This window comes from Chelonoidis abingdonii, chromosome 2 (assembly GCF_003597395.2).
Source record: "Chelonoidis abingdonii isolate Lonesome George chromosome 2, CheloAbing_2.0, whole genome shotgun sequence".
Taxonomy (NCBI): domain Eukaryota; kingdom Metazoa; phylum Chordata; order Testudines; family Testudinidae; genus Chelonoidis; species Chelonoidis abingdonii.
This window is the reverse complement of record NC_133770.1, coordinates 88,771,113-88,795,017: the sequence shown is the minus strand read 5'-3', so window position 1 is coordinate 88,795,017 and position 23,905 is coordinate 88,771,113. Positions and strand designations below refer to the sequence as shown.

Here is a 23,905-nt window from a genome sequence, read left to right as displayed (position 1 = left end):
GCTCCTCATAAAAGCAGCATGTCTGTGGGGCAGAACCAGAATGACTGTTCACCTCTGTTGTTTCCTGGTACGCTTGCCAAAGCTCCTTTATTTTCATGCGGCACTGCTGCATGTCCCTAGTGTAACTCTTCTCCCCCATGCCCCATGCAATCTTGGCATAGATGTCAGCATTTCTTCTGCTGTATCGGAGCTCTCCCTGCACAGAGTCTTCTCCCCACACAGCAATATGATCCACTACCTCCTGTGTACTCCATGCTAGAGCGTGTTGCGGCCTTGAGTCTCCACAATTAGCTGTGCTGGCAAGCTCTCTGCACTGATCAAACAGGAAATGAAAATTCAAAAGTTCCTAGGTCTTTAACAGGGGAGTGGTATTTCCTGTGTACCTGGTTGAGGTTCAGTGGAGTTGAAAGTGCTCTCCAGAGCAGTCACAGTGGAGCACTGTGGGACACCTCCTGGAGGCCAATTCATTCAGTTTACACTATCCCCATGTCGACCCATGGGTGTTGAATCAAGTGTTACACCTCTTGCAAAGGTGGCGTACAGAAGTCAACTTTCAGGCCACTTAGGTCAGCGGCAAGGACTCAGTGTAGACACATACATTATTAGATCGCTTTAACAAGGCTTATGTTGACCTAAGTTTGTAGTGTCGACCAGGCCTTTGACTCAGATTAATTGCCTTGCAAACCATAAACATTTAGTCAGTCAGATTTACAAATATCTCCTTTTTAGTACCCTCTATTGTTATGACAATATTTGATATTTTTTATGGCATCAGTATTATTGTTTAAATCATATGTTCAGATACTCTGGTGATGAATACGGTATAAATAGCTAACAGTAACCACTATTATCTATTGCCACCAGAACTCAAGATAGCTCTTTCTTCAGTTCTACTCAATATGCATACCACTCAGATTCTCAAATTAATTTAGAACATGTAAAATACCCACAATAACCAAGACCAGATGTCCCCCCAGCTCCTCTGTTCCAGTACAGCAGACGAGGCTTTCTTGAGGCAACTAACAGAAGTTACTAGATCACAGGCCCTGGTTCTCATGGGGGACTTCAATCACCCTGATATCTGCTGGGAGAGCAATACAGCAGTGCACAGACAATCCAGGAAGGTTTTGGAAAGTGCAGGGGATAATTTCCTGGTGCATGTGCTGGAGGAACCAATTAGGGGCAGAGCTCTTCTTCACCTGCTGCTCACAAACCGGGAAGAATGCAAAAGTGGATGGGAACCTGCGAGGCAGTGACCATGAGATGGTTGAGTTCAGGATCCTGAAACAAGGAAGAAAGACAAACAGCAGAATCCAGACACTGGACTTCAGAAAAGCAGATTTTGTTTCCCTCAGGGAACTGACAGGCAGGATCCCCTGGGAGAATAACATGAAGGGGAAAGGAGTCCAGGAGAGTTGGCTGTATTTTAAAGAATCCTTATTGAGGTTGCAAGAACAAACCATCCCGATGTGTAGAAAGAATAGTAAATATGGCAGGCGACCAGCTTGGCTTAACAGTGAAATCCAGAAGCTTACAAGAAGTGGAAGCTCAGACAAATGACCAGGGAGGAGTATAAAAATATTGCTCTGGCATGCAGGAGTAAAATCAGGAAAGCCAAATCACACTTGCAGTTGCAGCTAGTAAGGGATGTTAAGAGTAACAAAAAGGGTTTCTACAGGTATATTCGCAACAAGAAGGAGGTCAGGAAAAGTGTGGGCCCCTTACTGAATGGAGAAGGCAAACTAGTGAGAGAGGATGTGGAAAAATCTAATGTACTAAATGCTTTTTTTTGCCTCTGTCTTCACGAACGAGGTCAGCTCCCAGACTACTGCACAGTATGGGGAGGATATAACCAGCCCTCTCTGGAGAAAGAAGTGGTTCAGGACTATTTAGAAAAGCTGGATGACCACAAGTCCATAGGGCTGGATGCACTGCATCAGAGGGTGCTAAAGGAGCTGGCGAATGTGACCACAGAGCCATTGGCCATTATGTTTGAAAACTCATGGAGATCGGGGGAGGTCCTGGATGCCTGGAAAAAGGCTAATGTAGAGCCCATCTTTAAAAAAGGGGAAAAGGAGGATCTGGGGAACAGACCAGTCAGCCTCATCTCAGTCCCTGGAAAAACCATGGAGTAGGTCCTCAAGGAATCAATTCTGAAGCACTTAAAGGAGAGGAAAGTGATCAGGAACAGTCAGCATGGATTCACCAAGGGCAAGTCATGCCTGACTAACCTAATTGCCTTCTATGATGAGATAACTGGCTCTGTGGATGAGGGGAAAGCAGTGGACGTGCTATTCCTTGACTTCTGATATGGCCTCCCACAGCACTCTTGTCAGCAAGTTAAAGAAGTATGGGCTGGGTGAATGGACTATCAGGTGGATAGAAAGCTGGCTAGATCATCAAGCTGAACAGGCAGTGACCAATGGCTCCATGTCTAGTTGGCAGCCGGTATCAAATGGAGTGCCCCCAGGGTTGGTCCTGGAACCGGTTTTGTTCAATATCTTAATGATCTGGAGGATGGCGTGGATTGCACCCTCAGCAAGTTTTCAGATGACACTAAACTGGGAGGAGTGGTAGATACGTTGGAGGGTAGGGACAGGATACAGAGAGACTAGACAAATAGAGGATTGGGCCAAAAAAAATCTGATGAGGTTCAACAAGTACAAGTGCAGAGTCCTGCACTTAGGATGGAAGAATCCCACGCACTGCTACAGGCTGGGGACCAATTGGATAAACAGCAGTTCTGCAAAAAAGGACCTGGGGATTACAGTGGATGAGAAGTTGGATATGAGTCAACAGTGTGCCCCTGTTGCCAAGGAGGCTAACAGCATTTTGGGCTGCATAAGTAGGAGCACTGCCAGCCGATCGAGGGACGTGATCATTCCCCTCTATTCGGCATTGGTGAGGTCTCATCTGGAGTATTGTGTCCAGTTTTGGGCCCCACACTACAAGAAGGTTGTGGACAAGTTGGAAAGAGTCCAGCGCAGAGCAACAAAAATGATTAGGGGGCTGGAGCACATGATTTATGAGGAGCAGCTGAGGGAACCAGAAATATTTAGTCTGCAGAAGAAAAATAGAATGAAGGGGGATTTGATAGCTGCTTTCAACTACCTGAAAGGGGGTTCCAAAGAGGATGGATCTAGATTGTTCTCAGTGGTACCAGATGACAAAACAAGGAGTAATGGTCTCAAGTTGCAGTGGGGGAGGTTTAGGTTGGATATTAGGAAAAACCTTTTCACTAGGAGGGTGGTGAAGCACTGGAATGGGTTACCTAGGGACGTGGTGTAATCTCCTTCCTTAGAGGTTTTTAAGGTCAGGCTTGACAAAGCCCTGGCTGGATGATTTACTTGGGGCTTGGTCCTGCTTTGAATAGGGCGTTGAACTAGATGACCTCCTGAGGTCCCTTCCAACCTGATATTCTATGATTCTATGTGTTTTAGTTGTGGAGGCTTAGTCCTATCCCTAGTACTACAGAATCCATATCAGTACTGTATTACCAATATTTAAATAGGAGGCACTCAAAAAAATTTCCTGTAACCTACAAATATACTCTCTCATATAACCAAGGAGGGAGGCAAAATAACTGGGCAAATGTTTAATATAGGATGTAGCATACTGGATCAGACCACTGGTCCATCTCGTCCAGTATCCTATCTCCAGAGACCAGCATAACTCTGCAGTAGGCATATGTGAAATAATCTGTCCCCACACAAAGATTTCAACCTGATGTCTAATAATTAGGGATTTGTTTAAGTCCTGAAGCACAAGTTTTAAAGTTATTGTCATTATTTATAATGATTATAGTTTCAGGGTTAAGTGCATCTTTGACATACACACCCCAGGTGTTCCTTGAGGGCACCTATTTAAGGTTCTAGGCTTTCCAGCCATCACCTCTCTGGGGGCAGAGACCTATTTCTTTCCCCCTTCAGACCAGTGGTTTAAGCTTGCAATCCTTCTGCACTTCAATATGAGATTGAAACTGACCAGGTATCAGCACCTGTGGTTATCTCTTTCTCCTAGGGCTAGCATAGTGTACACCAATTACTAACCAGTCTTCAAAGCATATTATATTCTTAGAGCAAAAGCATTACAAAGAAAACATATCTAAAAACCTACATGCATGCTGAAAGATTACCAGAGGTCATCTCCAACTCCAGTGTAGACCTCTGGTAGATATCAGTCTTTCAAACCCCAAAACTAGGTTTGCCCCCTTGATTACAAGTTCATATCAGTGTTTAGATCAGGAACCAGACACCAACTAGACAGTTCAGCTATTTCTTTATACCAGGGGTCTCAAACATGTGGCCTGCAGGCCAGCCCACCAAGCTCCCTGCATGCCCCCCACCCCCAGTTACTTCCTGTCAATGCCAAAACTCCCCTCATCCCTGCTCCCCCACCCCCCGAGTTATTTTACATAGCAGCTAAGCTCCTCATGCGCTGCTCCCCAATGTTTGGGGCCAGGTCTCTCCCCCGGCCATGCCTGCCACCCCCACACACCTCCCCCAAGTGTTCCCCAGCCTCACTTGCTGCCCCCTCACCGGAGCCTGCAGCTCATGCTGACTCCACTCAGCTCTGCCAGCTTCCAGCATCACCTGCTGCCACAGGGTCCTAGTGCCCCCCTCCACTAGGGTCAGGGCAGGCTGCCCTAGTCCTGAGCCTCTCCAATGCCCCGAGCCTCTCCAATGCCCCAAACCTCTCATCCTCACCCCTGCACCCCCTCCTATCCCCAAACTCCATTCCAGAGCCTGTACCCCTACCTCCTGTCCAGCCCGGAGCCTGCACCCAACACCCAAACTCTATCGCAGAGTCTGCACCCCAGACCCCCCCCCCCCATCCAAACACCCTCCCAGAGCTTTAGGCAGGTGGGGGCGGAGTTTAGGGAGGGCAGGTTCTGCACACCACCACCATTTCTACAAACCTGCCACCCCTGAAAGAGGCAGAGCAGGAGTGGAGTGATGGTGCAGCCCAGTGCAGTGTGGGGGCTTTACTGAGTATATATTTTATTAAACCCGCTTGGAAATGACTTCGTCGGAAAAAAGAATACTCATGGTAGAAAGTTTTTCAAGACAAATGGGAGAACTTATATTTTTTCACAGAGATAAAAGATAACATTCAATGCCTTATTTGTCAGCAAACTATTGCTGTTCCCAAGGAACGTAACGTGCGTTGGCACTACAACATGATGCATTCACCGGAAAAATCCAAGAGGAAAAGTTCAGCAACATAAAGCAGCATTTGCCAAGCAAAGAAATTTCTTTCCGGGAATTAACAAGTCTAGCGAAGATTCAGTAAGAGCAAGTTTTGTGATAAGTGAAATGATAGCTAAATCATCGCGACCTTTTACAGAAGGCTTACTCATAAAAGAATGTCTTATGAAGGCCAGCAAAATTTTATGTCCTGATAGGAAGAAAGTTTCTGAAGGCATAAGCTTCTCTGCCAATATAGCTGCCTGCAGGATAATGGATTTAGCAGATAATGTGCAAAAACAATTGATTCAAATGGCAAAAGACTTCGGAGCATTTTCAATTGCTCTTGATGAGAGTACAGATGTATCAGATACCGCACAGCGTGCAGTGTTCATTAGAGGTGTGGATTGCAATTTGAATATAACTGAAGAATTGCTAGACTTAATGCCACTGAAGGGTACCACAACAGGACATGACACATTTCAAGGACTGGAAGAGTGCATTGAAAAAGCTGCGCTGCCATGGAACAAACTCGTATCTTTGGCTACGGACGGCGCGCCATCAACATGCTCTGAAAATACTGGTGTGGTTGGATTATTGAAGATCAAACTGAACAGACTCAGTATACCAGGAATTAGCTTCACCAGTATACATTGTATTTTGCACCAAGAAGCCCTGTGTAGTAAAAGTCTACAAATAAAGGAAGTTATGGATGTAGTTGTTAAAACTGTTAATTTTACACGTGCACGAGGGCTGAATCACAGACAGTTCACTTCTTTTCTAGCAAGTATGGACAGTGAATATGGGGAACTTCTGTATCATACTCAAGTTAGATGGCTGAATCGTAGAAATGTTTTGAAGCTTTTTTTGTACTTAGAGAGAAGATTGTTTCCTTCATGAAAATGAAAAACAAGGAGGTTCCACAGCTTTATGATTCCACTTTTATCTGCAACCTTGCTTTTCTAACAGATGTAACTGATCAGCTGAATGCACTGAACTTGAATCTTCAGGGGAGAAAACATGTGATAACACAGATGTATGACAGTGTTAAGTCATTCAAAGTCAAGCTTACTTTATGGGGGAAACAGCTGATTGCTGGCAATTTGGTTCATTTCTCGACTGAATTCCTTAGGAAAAGTTGAACCCAAATTCTTGAAAGACTATGCAGACATCATTTCTAACTTACACAAACAGTTTGATGTGCGGTTTAAAGATGTCAAGGCACTTGAACCACATTTTCAACTTTTTTCCACACCATTTGCTGATGAAATTGACTATGTTGCAGAAGAAATGCAGATGGAGTTAGTGGAGCTTCAGTGTGACACCATTTTGAAGCAGAAGCATACAGATATTGGAATTCCAGAATTCTACAGGTTTCTTTCACAAGAAAGATCTTCTATGTTATTCTCTGATTCCACAAGGATAATGGCAATGTTTGGAAGTAGATATATATGTGAACAGTTTTTCTCTTCCATGAAGATCAACAAATCTGCGTTAAGGTCAAGGCTCACTGATGAACATTTGAAAGCAACACTGGGATTGGTTTTGTCTCAGGATATCAAACCTAATACTGATGCTCTGGTTGATGCAAAACGCTGCCAGCTAAGTGGCCAAAAATGAAATGACTGTCAAAATTAGCACTGACTTTTCACATTACAGTTAAAGAAGTTAATAAAAAAGTTAATAAATTGACTTTTAATAGCATACTATATTTTAATACTATACTACATTACTCTTCTTTTTTTTTCTACCTCCAGGCGCTTCCCACCGCCAAGCAGCCAAACAGCTGTTGGTGGCGCTTAGCACTTTCCAGGAGGGATGGGGGGAGCAGGGAGTCACGCGCTCAGGGGAGGAAGTGAAGAAGAGATAGGGCAGGGGCGGAGCCTCATGGAAGCGGTGGAGTGGGGGCAGGGCCAGGGGCAGTGAAGGCGGGGGTCAGTGATGCGGCCCTCGGGCCAATGCACTAGTCCTCATGTGGTCCTCCTGGTCATTTGAGTTTGAAACCTCTGCTTTATATAGTTCAGGCTGTTGATGTCCAGCCTCCAGGAACAGGTAATCACTAGTCAATGGCCCTATCCTCAGGATGGAGCTTCAATTTAAGTAATCTGCTGTGTGCTGGCAGAGATTAAAGGGACATTTCAACCTGGAAAGTTTGTTTACATGTTTTGTTTTGCTTTAAACAAATGACCCTTAAGATTACGACTGAAAAAAATAGACTTAAAGTTGTTTTTTGTTTACACAAAGTGCTGTTAAGTTTTGCTGATGGCCATTTGTACTCATCTCATGTAACCAGCATGCCTACATACATTTCTGATGCACTGCTCTGGGGATGAGGCAGTTCACATGCAATTCAACTTTGACAATCCCTATAAGGCCAAGGCAGCCACAGGGAGTGGGAAGAATCCCTCCTACAGGAGATTTTTTGAAAAATAGCTTATTACATTTCAGAGGCAAAGAGCACATATTCTCCAAAAATATTTTTTCTGAGCCCCAGAAATAAAAGTGTCATTCATTACAGGGATTATTCTGCAATATCCAGAGAATGACTGAACCCCAGAAGGAGGCAAGTCATCCCAACTGTTCCTAAGGTTTTAGAAGAAGCTTCTCTGACCACACTCCAAAACATCATTGATCCACTTAAACTCACCACTGTGGGTATGGCTACACTGGCACTTTACAGCGCTGCAACTTTCGTGCTCAGGGGTGTGAAAAAACACCCCCCCGAGCGCTGCAAGATGCAGCGCTGTAAAGCCTCAGTGTAATCAGTGCAGCAGCGCTGGGAGCGTGGCTCCCAGTACTGCACGCTAAACCCGTAGAGGATGTGGTTTACATGCAGTGCTGGGAGAGCTCTCTCCCAGCGCTGGCACTCCGACCACACACACACACACTTCAAAGTGCTGCCGTAGCAGTGCTCCCACAGCGCTGCCGCGGCAGCGCTTTGAAATTTCAGGTGTAGCCATACCCTGTAACTCACATCCTTGTTGATACTGAGAGCAAGGACTGAACTGACACAGTGTCCTATTACTCTTACTCAAATGAAAAAGTTATGATTTGCTGAATATGATTGTATTCATGTATCATTTTTGTATCTGAAGTTATGAATATTGACTATGTACCTGTCACGGAGTTTGGGGGAGACAAGGCTCTGCACCCCCAGCTTCCTGTAATTCACCGTGACTCTCAGTAGAACAGAAGGTTTATTAGACGATAGTAACACAGTCCAAACCAGAACTTGGAGGTATAAACAGGATCCCTTTGTCAGGTCCTTCTCAGGGGCAGGGAGCTTAGACCACAACCTTGCGTCACATCTCTCCCCTCTTCGAGACTGAACTGAGTGGGGTCCCTCTGACCCGTGACCTGGGGAATTTCAGGGCCCCCTCTCCAGAACAACGCATTCGCTATCATGCTGGCACTTCCCTTCACATGGACCACGTCCATATCATAGTCCTGCAGGAGCAGGCTCCACCTCAGGAGCTTGGCGTTGGCTCCTTTCATCTGGTGCAGCCAGGTCAGGGGAGAGTGGTCGGTGTACACGGTGAAGTGTCACCCAAATAGATATGGTTATAGTTTCTTAAGGGCCCACACCATGGCCAGGCATTCCTTCTCGATGGCCATGTAGTTTTGCTCCCGGGGTAGCAAGTTTTTCTTCAGGTTCATGATGGGGTCTCTCTCCCCCTTTTCATCATCTTGCATTAACACTGCCCCCAGTCCTGCGTCTGAGGCGTCGGTGAACATCATAAAGGGCTTGTCAAATTCTGGGTTTGCCAGAACAGGGCCACTGACCAGAGCCTCCCTCACCGCCCAGAGAGCCTTCTGGCACTCCTTGGTCCAGACCACCTTGTCTGGCCTCCCCTTCTTGCACAGCTCAATGACGAGGGTGGCTATGGAGCTAAAGTGGGGCACAAATCTTCAATAGTACCCCGCCATCCCAATAAAGGCTTGGACCTGCTTTTTGGTTTGGGGATCGGGCCAGTCTTGGATCACCTCCACTTTGGCTGGTTCCAACTTTAGGCAGCCACTCCACACCTGATGGCCCAGATAAGCTACTTCAGAAATTCCAACCTTGCACTTCTCAGCTTTTATGGTCAGCCCCGACTCCTGGAGTCAGTCCAGCACTTATCTAACCAGGGACACATGGTCCTCCCAGGTCTGACTAAAAGACACAGATGCCATCAATATACGCCACAGCAAAACTCTACATCCCCCTCAGTAGCTGATTCACCAGGTGCTGGAAGGTAGCAGGTGCCCCTTTGAGGCCGAAAGGCAGGATCAGGAACTCATAGAGCCCCAGAGGGATGATAAAGGCCAATTTCAGCCTGGAATCTACAACCAGCAGCACTTGCCAGTAGCCCTTTGTAAAATCCGTGGTGGTAAAGTACCAAGCTCCTCTCAGATTGTCTAGGAGCTCGTCAGGCCTGGGCATGGGGTAGGAGGCATCAGATACAGTGATGGCACTGAGCTTCCGATAGTCCACAGAGAACCAGATCAACCAGTCCTTTTTGGGGACGAGCACCACCGGCGAGGCTCAAGGGCTGGAAGATGGCTGGATCACCCCCAAAGCCAGCATGTCACTGACCTCTCTTTCCAGGCCCTGAGCAGTTTTCCCTGTGACTCAGAAGGGGGAGCATCTTATAGGCGGGGTGTGATCCGGTCTCCACCAGGTGGACAGTCAGATTAGTGCCTCCAGACTGGTTGGAAAACAGCTGCCAGTGCAGATGCAGCACCTCCCCGATCTCAGCTTGCTGAGCAGAGGTCAGCCGATCAGATAGAGGAATTGTTTCCTGGAAGGAGCCAGCTCTTGTCCCAGGGAATAGATCTACTAAAGGGTCATCTCCCTGCTTCTCCCAGTGTCCACACTACATTTCCTGTCGTAGTATGGCTTCATCATATTGACATGGCACACCCAGCGGTGGTGTGCCTGGTAAGACAGCTCCACCACATAGTTTCTCATTTAGCTGTTTGACAACTTTGAAAGGACCTTCCCAGGTGGCCTGTAGTTTGTTTTTCCTCACAGGGATGAGAACCATCACCTGATCCCCAGTAGCATAGGCACGAGTCCATGCCGTGCAGTCATACCAGACCTTCTGCTTCCTCTGGGCTCTGGCCAGATTCTCCCTGGCCAGGCCCATGAGCTCAACAAGTCTTTCTCGGAAGGTCAGGACATACCCCATCACTGATTCTCTATCAGGAATGGCCTTCCCCTCCTATTTGTCTCTCATCAGGTCTAGGGCCCCCTTACCCTCTTGCCACATAATAGTTTGCAAGGCAAAAACCGGGTAGACTCCTGGGGCACTTCCCTGTATGTGAACAACAGGTGAGGTAAGTACATGTCCCAATCCTTCGGGTGCTGGTTCATAAAGGTTTTCAGCATAACCTTTAACGTTCTGTTGAACCTCTCCACCAGCTCATGAGACTGCGGGTGGTATGCTGAGGCCCAGTTGTGCCGGACCACACATTTGTCTCACAAGTACCGGAGCAGGGCCGACATGAAGTTGGATCTTGGTCTGTCAAGACTTCCTTGGGAAACCCCACTTAGTTGAAAATGGTTAGCAGCACATCTGCCACAGTGTCTGCTTCAACGGAAGATAAGAGCACTGCCTCAGGGTAGCAGGTGGCAAAATCTACTACCACCAGAATGTATTTCTTCCCTGACCAGGTCATCTTGCTGAAAGGTCCCACTATGTCCATGGCCACCTTCTGGAATGGCTCCTCTATGATGGACAAAGGTCTCAAAGCCACTTTCCCCTTGTCCTGGGCCTTCCCTATCCACTGACAGGGGTCACAGGATTGGCAATACTACTGGACAGTAGTAAAGACCCTAGGCCAGTAAAAGTTCTGTAGCAGCCTCTGCCAGGTGCGCCAGATCCCCTGCGAGAGGGAGGTCTTGGGCCAGGTACAGCAGCTTGTGGTGATACTTCTGGGAGACCACCAGCTGCCTCCTGCTCCCTCATGACTCCATTTCCCTTGTGGGAGCCCATTCTCAGTACAGGAACCTCTTCTCTCACAGGAACCTCTCCTGGCAACCTCTCCTCATGGTCTGTGCCTCCCTGAGGTCGACCAGGTCCCTTAGCTTCCACAAGGAGGAATCTTTCTGCAACTCAGCGGCAGGGGAAGGAATGGGGACCTGCTCCCTCTCGCCGGCTGGGTCTGAGGCTACAGCCCCTCTGAGCCGTATCCCTGAGAACTCCCTTCCCTCCAGGATGGGGTCTTGTGCCTCAGGTAAGGTACCCTTCCCAAGGTCAGGGCGTTGTGCCGCTCACCTGCTCTGGGTCATGACCAGGGCACTCTGGGGGTTGCTTGGCCAGTCCTCTAGGTCCCCTCCCATCAACACCTCAGTGGGCAAATAGTGGTGCACCCCCATGTCCTTCAGACCCTCCTTGGCCCCCCCATTTCAGATGGACCCTCACCACAGGCACCTTGAATGGGGTTCCACCCACCCCTGTCAGGGTCAGGTAGGTGTTGGGCACCACCTGATCTGGGGTCACCACCTCAGATCAGGCCAGTGTCACCTCCGCGCCCATATCCCAGTATCCACTGACCTTCCTCCTATCCACCTCCAGGGGAACAAGGCACTCGCTCCACAGGGACAGCCCCATGTCCACTCTGTAAATGGAGAACCTTGAGTCCGGAGCACCCAGCCCTCCAGAGGAGCTGGTCTGGGCCCCTCCGCCTTCCTGAGCAGTTGAAAAGCTGTCAGCCCCCCTTGCCTGGGAAGCCTGCCCCTTGTCCAGCTGGGTCCCTACCCAGTTAACCTGGTGTGGGGTCGGTCTGCTCAAGCTGTCCTTAAGCTTGGGACACTGGGTCCGTATGTGGCCTCTCTGGCCACAGTGACAGCAGCTCATGTCCTGTTGGTTCCCTTGAGCCAGTTGGTTGGTCCTGACAGCGGTTGTTCCCCTTGGGAGGGGGGTCTCCATATTCCCCCTTTGGGAGGTCCCATGGGGGCACTCTCTCTGCATCATGGCAAGCCTGTTCCTTTGGGACTCCTCCCTGCCACCGCTTTACCAGCTCTTCACAAACTCATCAGCCAGCTGCCCTGCGCGTTTCAGGTTCTCTGGCTTTTTGTCCTCCAACCATAGCCTCAGGTCAGATGGGCATAACTCATATAGTTGCTCCAGTACAATCAGCTTAACCAGGTCCTCCTTCATCTGGGCCCTACCTGCCCACTTGTGGGCATATCCATCCACATGGATGGCCAGTTGCAGATATGAGACCTCAGGGGTGTTATACTGACTCTGGAACCTCGGGATATCTTGGGAGTCAGCACAAACTCACCTAGCAGGGCCTTTTTGAATAGTTCGTAGTCCCCTCTCTCCACGCCTTCCATTCAGCTGTACATTGCCACAGTTTTGGGGTCCAGTAAGGGGGTGAGAAACCGGAGCCTGTCTGCTGGGTCAACCTGGTGCAGTTCGCAGGCATTCTCAAAGGCAATCAGGAATTCACCTATGTCCTCCCCTTCCTTACGCTGGGACAGGATGCGCTTATCAAAGCTCTATGAAGTCCTGGGTTCCCCCTCACTCACTGCACCAGGGGGCTCTCTGCTCCTCAGCCTCGCCAGCTCCAGTTCATGCTGACGCTGCTCTTCCTGTTCTTCCCACTCCTCCTGCAGTTCCTGCTGCCTCAGCTCCAACTCTCTCATTTTTAGCTCCCTCTCCCATCCCAGCTGCCTCAGCTCCAGCAATGGGGAGCTCCGCCAGGAGGATCCCCTGCTGGCTGCAGGGGTTAGAGAGCCCTCGGTATTCACTGGGCTCCTCCTGGCCCCTCCCCTGGGCATAGGAAGGAGGGGGTCTCAAGATGCCCTCAGCAGCCGGCTGACCACTCCCAGCTGGGACAGACCCTGGTGCCCGCCTACCATCTGCCAGGCTGATTCCCTCCAAGACAGCGATTGGTTCCTCTGAGCGATCACCCTCCTCCAGCTGGACAATAAGCTGTTCTTTGGTGAGCTTCCCAATGCGCAGCCCCCTCTGCCTGCACAGCTCCAGCAGGTCGCTCTTAAGGCGCTTATTATAAATCCTCCTGCTGCCCACTTGAAGGCCCACGTGCTGGTTTCCAGGAGGAATCCCTCGTGTGCCAGCCCTTCTCCAGGTCACCATCTCTCCCCCAGAGTCAAGCTGCGGACTTCTCCACCGCAAGACTGCTTCTCGCTGACTCTTCAGCACACCTGGTCCCTGTCAATCCCTCTTCATTTACTGCTTCCCAGTCACTTACTGCAGGAAGCGCCATCCATGGGGTGCAGCAGATCTCACCTCTGACACCAGTTGTCACAGAGTTTGCGGGAGACAAGGCCCTGTACCCCTGGCTTCCTGCGATTCACCATGACTCTCAGCCAGACAGTAGAACAGAAGGTTTATTAGACAACAGGAACACAGTCCAAACCAGAGCTTGTAGGCATAAACAGGACCCCTTAGTCAGGTCCTTCTAGGGGGTAGGGAGCTTAGACCCCAACCAAATCCCCAGTCAGACTAAGACTGAAAAACCCCTTCCAGCAGTCTCACTCCCCTTCCCCCCAGCTCCTCCTCCAGCCTTTGTCCAGTTTCCCAGGCAAAGGTATCACCTGGCACAACCCCCCTGCTGGCTTAGCATACAGACTCAGGTATCATCCCTCAAGTAAAGTCACCCCCTGCTATCCCATCCCCCCTGCAGACAGTCTCAGTGAAACTAGATGACATTCCCAGGTCAATCCGCCCCACTCCCTACTGTGTCACAGTACCTGCATTTCAAATGTTTTTGTTCCAGTGGTAATACCCACAAAGTAATTTACATACAGTCTAGCTGGCACATTGTGAATGGAGTATTCAAGTTAATGGCTCACCAACAAACACAGTGGGCCATAGAAGAAGCCTATCCCTACCTAACGGACTTTCCTGTGGAGGATTCTAGCTAAAATATGAGTAATGGCTCTGGTATGACTCACTGAAGCATGCAAGGACATGTGACTAGACCATGTGGTACTGAACTCCATCTTGTGCCTGTACTTTTCCACAAACTGTGCTGAGGGCTTTGCTTGGAACATTGAGTTTCCCTCCACATGGCAAAAGTTATAAAATGCACTGGAAACATCTCAATTTTGCCTCTTTCCTGCTTTGATCTCTGGACTACGGACTCATACTAATGGGAGCATTCTAACTAAAGGACTGAGGACCTTCCAATCATCTGAAGCAATCAGAGACTTGACTTGAGCCAGTAGTTTATGCCATCACTGTTTCAAGCCTGATCCAATAACTTTGCAAATATTGTGTGTATTTGAGTCCTTTAACCAATTTTCACTATCACTTCTTCTTATAAATAAACCTTTAGATATCATATACTACAGGATTGGCAACAGCATGATTATTAGGCCAGATCTGAGTTATATATTGACCTGGGTAAGTGGTTGCTCCTTTGAGAGCAGAACTCCGCCTTGGTTGATGTAATTGGTTTTAAATAACCACCCACCATTAAGTCTAGTGTCTAAGGAGGCTGCATTTCTGACTTCTTGTTAGCCAATGTGGTGAGACAGAAGTTGTTGCTGGTTTGGTATATCTTATGGAAGAATAACCACCAGTTTTGGGTTGTGCCTGCCCTATTTCTTAGCAGTTTGTCCTGAATTTGGTATTCTCAGTTGTGACCCACTGAGGCACAGTGACAACGGTATACTCATTCTGCCTATAATATAATAGCCCTCAGTTACAAGGGCACCTTTTCATAATCACAGAGAAATCACTAAATAGAAATTCTGACTGACTTCACTGGGAGCAGGATCAGACTCAAGCTTTCAAAAAGTATTTTTAAAATGTTCCAACAAAGGGAAGAAATTGAAAACTGGAGAAGTTGCATAAGTTTTATCTAACTTTCTACACAGTTGACCTTTGTCTAAATTCCAAGGCTTTGAATGGTAGAAATAAAAGATCCTAGTTATTCTTGCCCTAAATACGTAATACAAATAGAGAAAAGCTTCAGAATTGCAAGCACACTAAAATATTATAACCCTTTACATTTGAGTAGCCTTCCCATACCACAGCAAACTGAAGTCATAAAATGGAAGGAGATTGTTTCCTTAGTGAAGCTGACCTCAGTATCAGCCTCTAAGGCTATCTACACTAGAGTTTTTTTGACAAAAACTATGTTGATCACTATCTCTACTGCATGTTCATGCTACGCTCTCTCTGTTGACAGAGTGTGTCCACACTTAGTGTTCTAGCATCGACAGTGAGAGCAGTACACTGTGGGTACCTACCCCAGTGTGCTACTTACCACCTTCCGCAGCTAGGACTTGTGGGAAGGCAGAGTGGCTCGCAGCACATCATGGCTGCTGAGTCAATGTCCCATGATGTATTATTTTCTGTCCCTGCATTCCACAGTCTTCTGACCTTTTTTGCAGCATTTTTCAACGGCCCCTGTTTACTGTGTGCCCGCTGTCTGTGTGAAACTGCTCTCTGCTGCTGTGGTCTCTGTTATTAACACATCATGGATGGTAATGCAGTTAATCATGAGCTACCAATCTGACCAGGAATCAGAGTTGCCTGACCTGCTTTGTGCCACGGAAAGAAGCAACACCAGATTACTTTTGGATTCATGGAGCAGCTGCACACAGCAGACATCGCTTTTGGGCTTGGGAAACAAGCACTGAGTAGTGGGATTGCATTGCTATGCAGGTCTGGAATGACAATCTGTGGCTTCAGAACTTTTGGATGCAGAAAGCCACCTTCCTGGAACTGTGTGTGGAGCTTACCCCAGCCCTGAGGCACAAGGACACCAATGGAGAAGCACATGGAGATCACTGTGTGGAAGCTGGCAACCCCAGACTGCTACCAGTCAGTCATGAATCAGTTTGGAGTCAGGAAGTGAACTGTGGGGGCTGTGTTAACACAAGAGTGCAGGGCAATTAATCGCATTCTGCTTATCGCATGACTCTCTGAAAAGTGCTTGAAACCGTAGATGGTTTTGTGGAAATGGGATTCCGTAACTGCAGCAGGGCGATAGATGGAATGCATAGTTCAATTTTGGTCCTGGACCATTTTGTGACAGAGTACATCAATAGAAAGGGGTACTTATCCATGGTATTGCAGATGCTTGTGGATCATATGGGTGTTTCACTGATATCAATGTGGGGTGGTCTGTGAAGGTGTATGATGCACACATCTTCAGGAACACTGGCCTCTATAGAAAACTGCAAGCAGGGACTTTCTTTCCAGATCAAAGTTTACAGTGGGGAGGTGTTGAAATGCCCATCATGATCTTGGGATACGCAGCATACCCCTTACTCCCATGGCTCATGATGGCTTACAGGGAAACCTGGACAGTGGCAAGGAGTGCTTCAACAACAGCCTGAGTAGGTGCAGAATGACTGTGGAATGTGCCTTTGGCAGATTAAAAACATGCTGGTGCTGCCTGTATGCAGCTTAGATCTAAGCGAGGAAAACATTCCAGTGGTCATAGCTGCATGCTCCATAATCTTTGTGAGGCTAAGGGTGAAAAGTCTGCCCTGAGTGGAGCTCCGAGTCATGTTACCTGGTTGCTGATTTCAAGCAGCCTAATTCAAGGGCTATTGGAGGGGCACAAGGAGGAGCAATTCGAATCAGGGAGGCTTTGAGGCAACATTTTGATAATGAGCACTAGTAATCTGTTTTTCTATACAGCAATCTGCCATGCATCATAAACTCAGTTGTCTTATTTGGCCTAGCACTTGTGATGATTCCTGACTGGGATTTGTAGTAAGCAAATTATTAGAATGCATGTATATGTTACTAGCAGCAGCAATCACTATATGTAGGACACAAATAAAGACTGGCTCTCTCTCTCAGAGAGTTTGTTTTTATTAAACACCAATTAACTCACACAAAAGGGTTGGTGGTAATGGAGATAAGAGTGCCGAGCAGTGGAGGGCTCTCACAGCTGTGCATAAATCCAGCTATCATTTTGGAAGGTGTCTCAAGAGCTGGAGTGAACAGGATATTGAGATGTTTGGGGAAGTTGCAAGGAATGTATGGAAGGAGTTTGGGGAGGGCATAGAAAACAGTTCTGTAAGGGCTGAAGGGAGAGGTGAGCATGCATCTGTTCTGCCAGGAGTGTGATTAGGGACTTCAACATCTCTGTTTGCTCCTCTATCACTTTCATCATCTTCTCATGGACCTTCAGAATGTGCTCCTCACTATACTTTCTATCCATTTCTCTCATGGTGCTCTGTTTTTTCTGATGGGAGGATTGGAGCACCCCTCTGAACATGTCCTCCGTGCTCCAACTTGGCTGCTTCCTTATCAGGCAGAGGCGCTCCCGCAGTGTGCAGGGGGTTCCCCTGAAGGCCACATCTGCAGAAGCTCAAGAAAATTCACAGAAGCATGATTGATTGTTCACTCACAGCACTGAATCATTACAATGAAATATACCTCTTTTAACATAGCAATCACTTTCTCTCTGTCCCTTGGCAAACACACATCTCAACGAACACCCTAAACATGGTGAGTTCAGCCTGGGTGGGCATTCAAAATGGGGCAAGGGTGTTAGTGATGCTTTCAGGGGATCAGTTAAAGCAAGTGAGGACAATATTTTAAATTCTGCCACTATTTTCCACAGGCAGGGGTCACTGAAGCCGATATCTCACTCCTGAGGGTGAGCAAGGATGCATCTACTGCACACGTCTGGGTTCAGATCCGGTCCCTATGCTGCTCGCCTATGTGCTGCTTTGGTCCCTGCATAAGCGACTGCCGAGTGGCACAGGAAAGTTTCCCACAAACGAGGGAAGAAACATAGCAGCTTTCCCAAGGAAACTTCAGCAAAAGATTACCAAGTACTTCCAGGAAAGTTTCCTAGAGCTCTCTCTGGAGGGTTCCCGTGAAATCTCCGTGTGCATTAACACACTGTTTCACCACACTGCTTAGCTGAGCAGGTAAATGTGGCGCACACTGAAATACAGCTAGTCTTGTAAATTTCTACCCCTTCCTTCACCCACTTCTATAATATTCAGAGCAAAGGACAGCTGTACGCCATGTAACCAAACAGCATCAACTCAAAAAGATTACTTACTCCGCTCCTGCACCATGCTTTCTGGAAACTGAATGCTGGGACTGGCTACATCCCTCTGGACTGGAAGGGAGTTCCTGACTCGTGTGGTACTGGACCACCCTGCAGTGGGCTCCACAACGTCCTCCAACTCCACTTCCTTGTGCACAACTTCATCCTTGGGGTTAGGTCCACTTTCCGCTGCCTCCAATCCCACCAGTCCACAGGCTTTTGATGGAGAGGTGGGGTCACTGCAGAGGATGGTGTCCAGCTACTTGTAGAAGCGGCAGCTCTTGGGTGCAGCAATGGAATGACCATTTGCCTCCCTTCCTTCTGGTATGCCTGCTTCAACCCCTTTATCTTGGCTCTGCACTGCACCGTGTCTCAATCATAGCCCTTCTCACACAAGCCATGAGAAATCTGCCCATAAGTATTGAAGTTCCTACGGTTGGAGCAGAGCTGGGACTGGACAGCCTTCTTTTCCCATATAGTCAGCAAATCCAACAACTCCGCAGTGGTCTAAGTGGGAGAGCGTTTGCCACACGGAGCTGCCATGGCCAGCTGGGAAGATGTGACATGAGCTCTCCACGCCAAGCAAACAGGAAGTGGAATTGCAAAAATTCCCACCCTTTGGGGAGCAGGGGGAGGCGCGGATGCTTATTAACCTGGCTGCAGGGCAGCAGAGTTTGAACTGCTAACTAGAGTGGTCATGATGGGCATTGTGGGACACCTCCTGGAGACTATTTACAGTGACAAAACAATGCACGGTGTCTACACTGGCACTTTGTGGACAAAATTTTGTTGCAAAAAGCTCTGTCTCTCTCATCAAGGTGGTTTTATTTTGTTGGCAAAACAGGAGAGTTTTGTCATCAAAAGTGCATTGCAGTTTGTACACCTCCACTGTTTTGGTGTCAAAAGCTGCCTTTTGTCAAAAATCTCTGTAGTGTAGACAATGCCTAAGGCCATCTCTACACTACAGCAGCAGCACTATGTTGCTGAAGCTGTGCTGCTGTAGCATAGATGTTTTCTACATCAAGAGAAAATGTTTATTGATGTAGGTAATCCACCTCCCAAATAAGCAGTAGCTATGTTGGCGGAAGACTCTTAGTCAATCTAGCTGCATCTATAGTGGGGTTAGGTCCATTTAACTACATCATACAGTGCACACACTTTTCACAGTACTGACTGATGTTGCTGAGTCAAGATACTTTTCAGGTGTAAAGCAGACCTTAGGGACAAAAGCCTGGAATACTGAATGAGTTTAGCAATTATGCAGAGCAGCTGATGGCTGCTTAGTGATTTAGATTTTCAGGATAGAACTGGTTAACTAGTTTATCACTAATCAAATCCAAGAGAAAAAAAATACAACTACTTGTTGTTTAAGGCTGAAACAGGATAGGGAAAAAAAAATGCTGGGGTAGGAAATACTTTTCCAAATCAAGAAGCACCTTTTCGCGGTAATTCAGAAAGTGATATTTAAAGCCTTGTGTACTCCCACACATTTTTTTCCTAAAGGCAAGTATACTGTAGACAATGATGGGAGGCAACATAACCACAGGAAGAGTCAGGGTTACAATATTAAACAAGTTACACCCTGAACCTTAAAAATTGTTCAAAAAATTCAAAAAGTAATATAAATTCAAAGTGTGGCTCTTGGCAACTGTTGGATTACTCTACTGTAAGGCAGAAGGAAATACAAAAACTGTCCTTTGTAAATGTTGGTCCTTATCTGCGTCCTGATTGTGCTTTTACCTTTCCTTGTGTTCCAAAGAAATGATGCAGGAATCTGACTTTAGCCCCTCTCCAGTAATGGCTAGATGTACATAAAGTCTGCTGGGAGCAATATTGTCTAGAATCAGGAAATGCCCTACAAGTAGAGCTCCAATTAACATACTGAAAACCTGTGTTTTCTTTTGAAGGGATTATGCTGATCTGACATTGTCAATCAGCTCCTGAGAAACCATACCCATGAAGTAAGTTAGCTCTCAGAGCAGCATTCAGTATTTAAATTATAACAGCATGTTACTCAAGTGAGCTGTCTCCCACATAGGAGCACCTTCACGTGTCCCAATAAGGTGATTGTAGGTTAAGGTCAAACTCCATGAATAAAATGATACATTTTATTCCAGATTTAGGGTTAGATACCACAGCCACTGAACTGTGGAAGTCATTGAAATAATTTTGTTATTGATTTAAAATTCTGGTAGAAAAGAGAAGAGAGAGAGCGCGCGCACGTATATAAACTCACACACTTACTATGCATGTATTCTTCTAATATATTCCCCCCAAAACAAAACATAAATCATATCTTTAAGGCACATATCTAATGGCAAAAAATTTAGTCCAAATGTACAAAAATACTCAACGGTTTTGCAGTTCTTTAAATCAAAGATACATCTTAATGGGCTACCCTTCCCCAAATAAAACAAACAAGGAATCTACCAAAAATGAATCGTAAATTACAAATCTGTTTTAATTTTGAATTGTCAATTCTATTTCAGCTTTTAAAATGGGATATTATTCTCTTAAATTATAAGAAAACATCAACTATTTCCCATTTTACAGTATTTGGTTTGATTTTACCAACAGCAATTTTTTAATTTTTTGAATCTTTTTGGATTCAGCCGATTAAACTGAAAAGTCACACAAACTATAATTAACAATTTTGATCACGTAATAGTCAAGAAGGGTTCTATGACTCTAGGACCTCTCTTGCATCTGTTATCAGATTCCATTTGTTTGATTTTCTATTCTCACCAATAATGATAAATTGAGTAGACTAAAATTAAAAACGTGTGTACACCTGAATCTGGATTTCAAATATTTGAAGATATTCCCATTGACCATTCAAGAAACTTTATAAATCCAAAATGAATACTTCTACAGCATCCAGTTTCAGAAGCAATCTACACTAGAATGCTGTTCACAGGGACTATAATAACCAAATCCCAAGGATCAAAAATAGTCTAATATAATGTCAACTTCTGCTGCATGAAAACATGCTATATGCACATCCTCTCACATTCATAGCATTTTACAATACTGAGCGATGGATCAGAGAGCAGGCTTTGTTCTTCATAAACTATAAATAAAATATTTCACTCTTTAAAAAAAAGAATTTTTAAAAATATCACTAAACTCCAACTTTGCATGAGTTTAAAACAGGAAAGCTGGGTTACATTACTATTTCATTTGACAACTGGAAAAATCAGTTTTACAAAATGTGTATGTACTCTCAGAACAGGGAAATTAATTTTAAATAGGAAATAAAAAGGTTATTAGAAAAACAGATGTGGCATTTCGCTAGAGAATGAAATTAGGAATCAATCATAAATATGTATTGTAAGGAATGTACATGAACTGAGTGGCTGGCTAATTGGCTGAAAGAGCTCTAAGCAGAATCTTTATGAAAAAACTCTCAAATTATGAAATCCATCTCACTTAACTCCGTCATCTTCCTTTTCTGTATCCAAAAACTCTCATGAACAAGGACAGAATTACTGTGCACCTAGTTAACAAGTTATACCAAGTTATGGACTTTTAGCTCACAAAGCACCTGAAAGACTGCTAATATTCACCATTTAAGTGATCTAAGATTACCATTCAAAACAACATTGCTATAATTCTGAAATTAGTGTTGCCTTCCTAGACCAAGATAAAAGAGCAGCTATATATCAGTGGAAATCCAACTCTGGCTCTCACTTAAAAAAAACAAAAACAAAAAAACAAAAACAGGTTTCCACATTTAGCAGCACTACCTTATCTCAGACTAACTTTAAAGGCACCTCTGTAGCCCTAATTTACTTCCCTTTTACTATTTTGCAGGGAACATCATTGGTTCACCATTATAACAACACCTGGTGTTAACTGGTCAACATAATTTCTTGCTCATTCAATTTAACATCAAACTATTGAAATTATGCAGATCTGAAAGAAAACGGGGAAACAAAAGCCTTGTTATAATCTTTACAAAGAAAATGGTCCATGTAAACGTGTTCGCACAGTGAATATTCGAAAATCAAAAACAATATATTCCATTTATTAACAGGTCTTTTTCATTAGCCTTCAAATTAAAAGTATGGGGCTGCCCAACAACTAGGACTCATATTAGAACAAGAGGGCTTATCTAGCATCATTAACTTGATTTCACCTGTGAAGACATTGCCTGTTTACTTTCATAATTGCAATTTTGTTGGAATGAGACTGCAAAAAAAACTTTTAATTAGAATCTTTACCACCAGCAAAGAGGGAAAATCGCTTATGACAGTCTTCAAAGAAAGTCTATAATTGAATCTAAAAAGCAACAAGGAGTCCAGTGGCACCTTAAAGACTAATTGATTTATTTGGGCATAAGCTTTCATGGGTAAAAGACCCATTTCTTCAGATGCATGGAATCAAAATTACAGATGCAGGCATTATTATACTTTCTCTCTCTCTCTCTCTCTCTCTCTATATATATAGATAGATAGATATATAGATATAACTATATATAATTACAGATGCAGGCATTATTATACTATATTATAATAATGCCTCCATCTGTAATTTTCACTCCATGCATCTGAAGAAGTGGGTCTTTTACCCACAAAAGTTTATGCCCAAATAAATCTGTTAGTCTTTAAGGTGCCACTGGACTCCTCGTTGTTTTGGTGGATACAGACTAACACGGCTACCCCCTGATATTTGAATCTCAGTAGCTAGAAGGCATCTACTTACGCAATATTGACATTGTATAAATGAGTTTTATTTTCAAAATCTTAGTTTTCCCTACATTTAGAAGATGAGTTGTGCCTATTTTAGACTTATTTGAAAGCACTCCATCAATGCAGCTCCTCTGTTGGAAGTGATAATGGAAACATCAGTGTAGATAGGACACTTTTTTTGGAGGAGGAAATGGAAAGGGTGCACACCGAATATTGCTCTCAGCAGTACTATATGAAAGGGTGGTAAAAGTGTCAGCACCCATCTGAAGTCCATCTGGTGGTGGTGTAATGGAGATTTCCAGATCAAACCTAGCATAAAGACGGCCTCCTCAATTAACTGTCTTCCTCGCAAAAACAAAACTGATTACACAGTAGAACAGTACAGTGAAGCCAAGAAAATCTCCCTTTTTATTTCCCAACGGGTTTTTATGTTTTGTTTCTTTTAAATGAATACACATTTAAAACGTACAGACTAGTAGCAAGGTTGGAGAGAAGGAAGAAAGGATGGAAATGCTTGCGTGTGGAGGAAAAGGAAAGAAACCTTTCATAAGTTACCACTAACTAAAAGGCCTCTACAGAATCAAAGGCAACAACACACAAGATACATCCACATCTCTCTTCTTCCTGGAGCTCCTCCTATCATTTATAGTTTTCGCACGTAGGAGGACACTACAAGATTATAGACTACCTCTGTGCATATACCACATTTGATTAAACCTGTACAGATCTCTGGTTATACAACCTGCTGCCTCAGAAGACAAGAGTATCCCCAAGTATATCAAAGCATGGCAGAGCTCTGGTCCCCTTCAACAGGAAGCAACCACTGTGAAACAACTGAGGCTCAGGATCCCCTCCAGGAGCCAGTGGAAACACACGTCATATACATACCTCCCTCCTCAAACACAGAGATACACACCACAGCGCACACCCCCCTCCCACTACCCCCATTCCCTTCCCTCCTACTCACTCACCTCATCCCCTTCTCACTCACCCTGCCTCCTCCCTCCTCCCAATCCCCTCAGCCTTCCCCCCCGCACCGCA

General features: G+C 45.7%; 1 protein-coding gene across 2 annotated transcripts in view; it reads right to left on the bottom strand.

Annotated features, from left to right (window-relative positions):
- FBXL2 (F-box and leucine rich repeat protein 2) overlaps positions 1-23,905 on the bottom strand; it is a 118,873-nt gene that overhangs the window by 94,440 nt on the left and 528 nt on the right. The gene's annotated exons all lie outside the window — the stretch shown is intronic.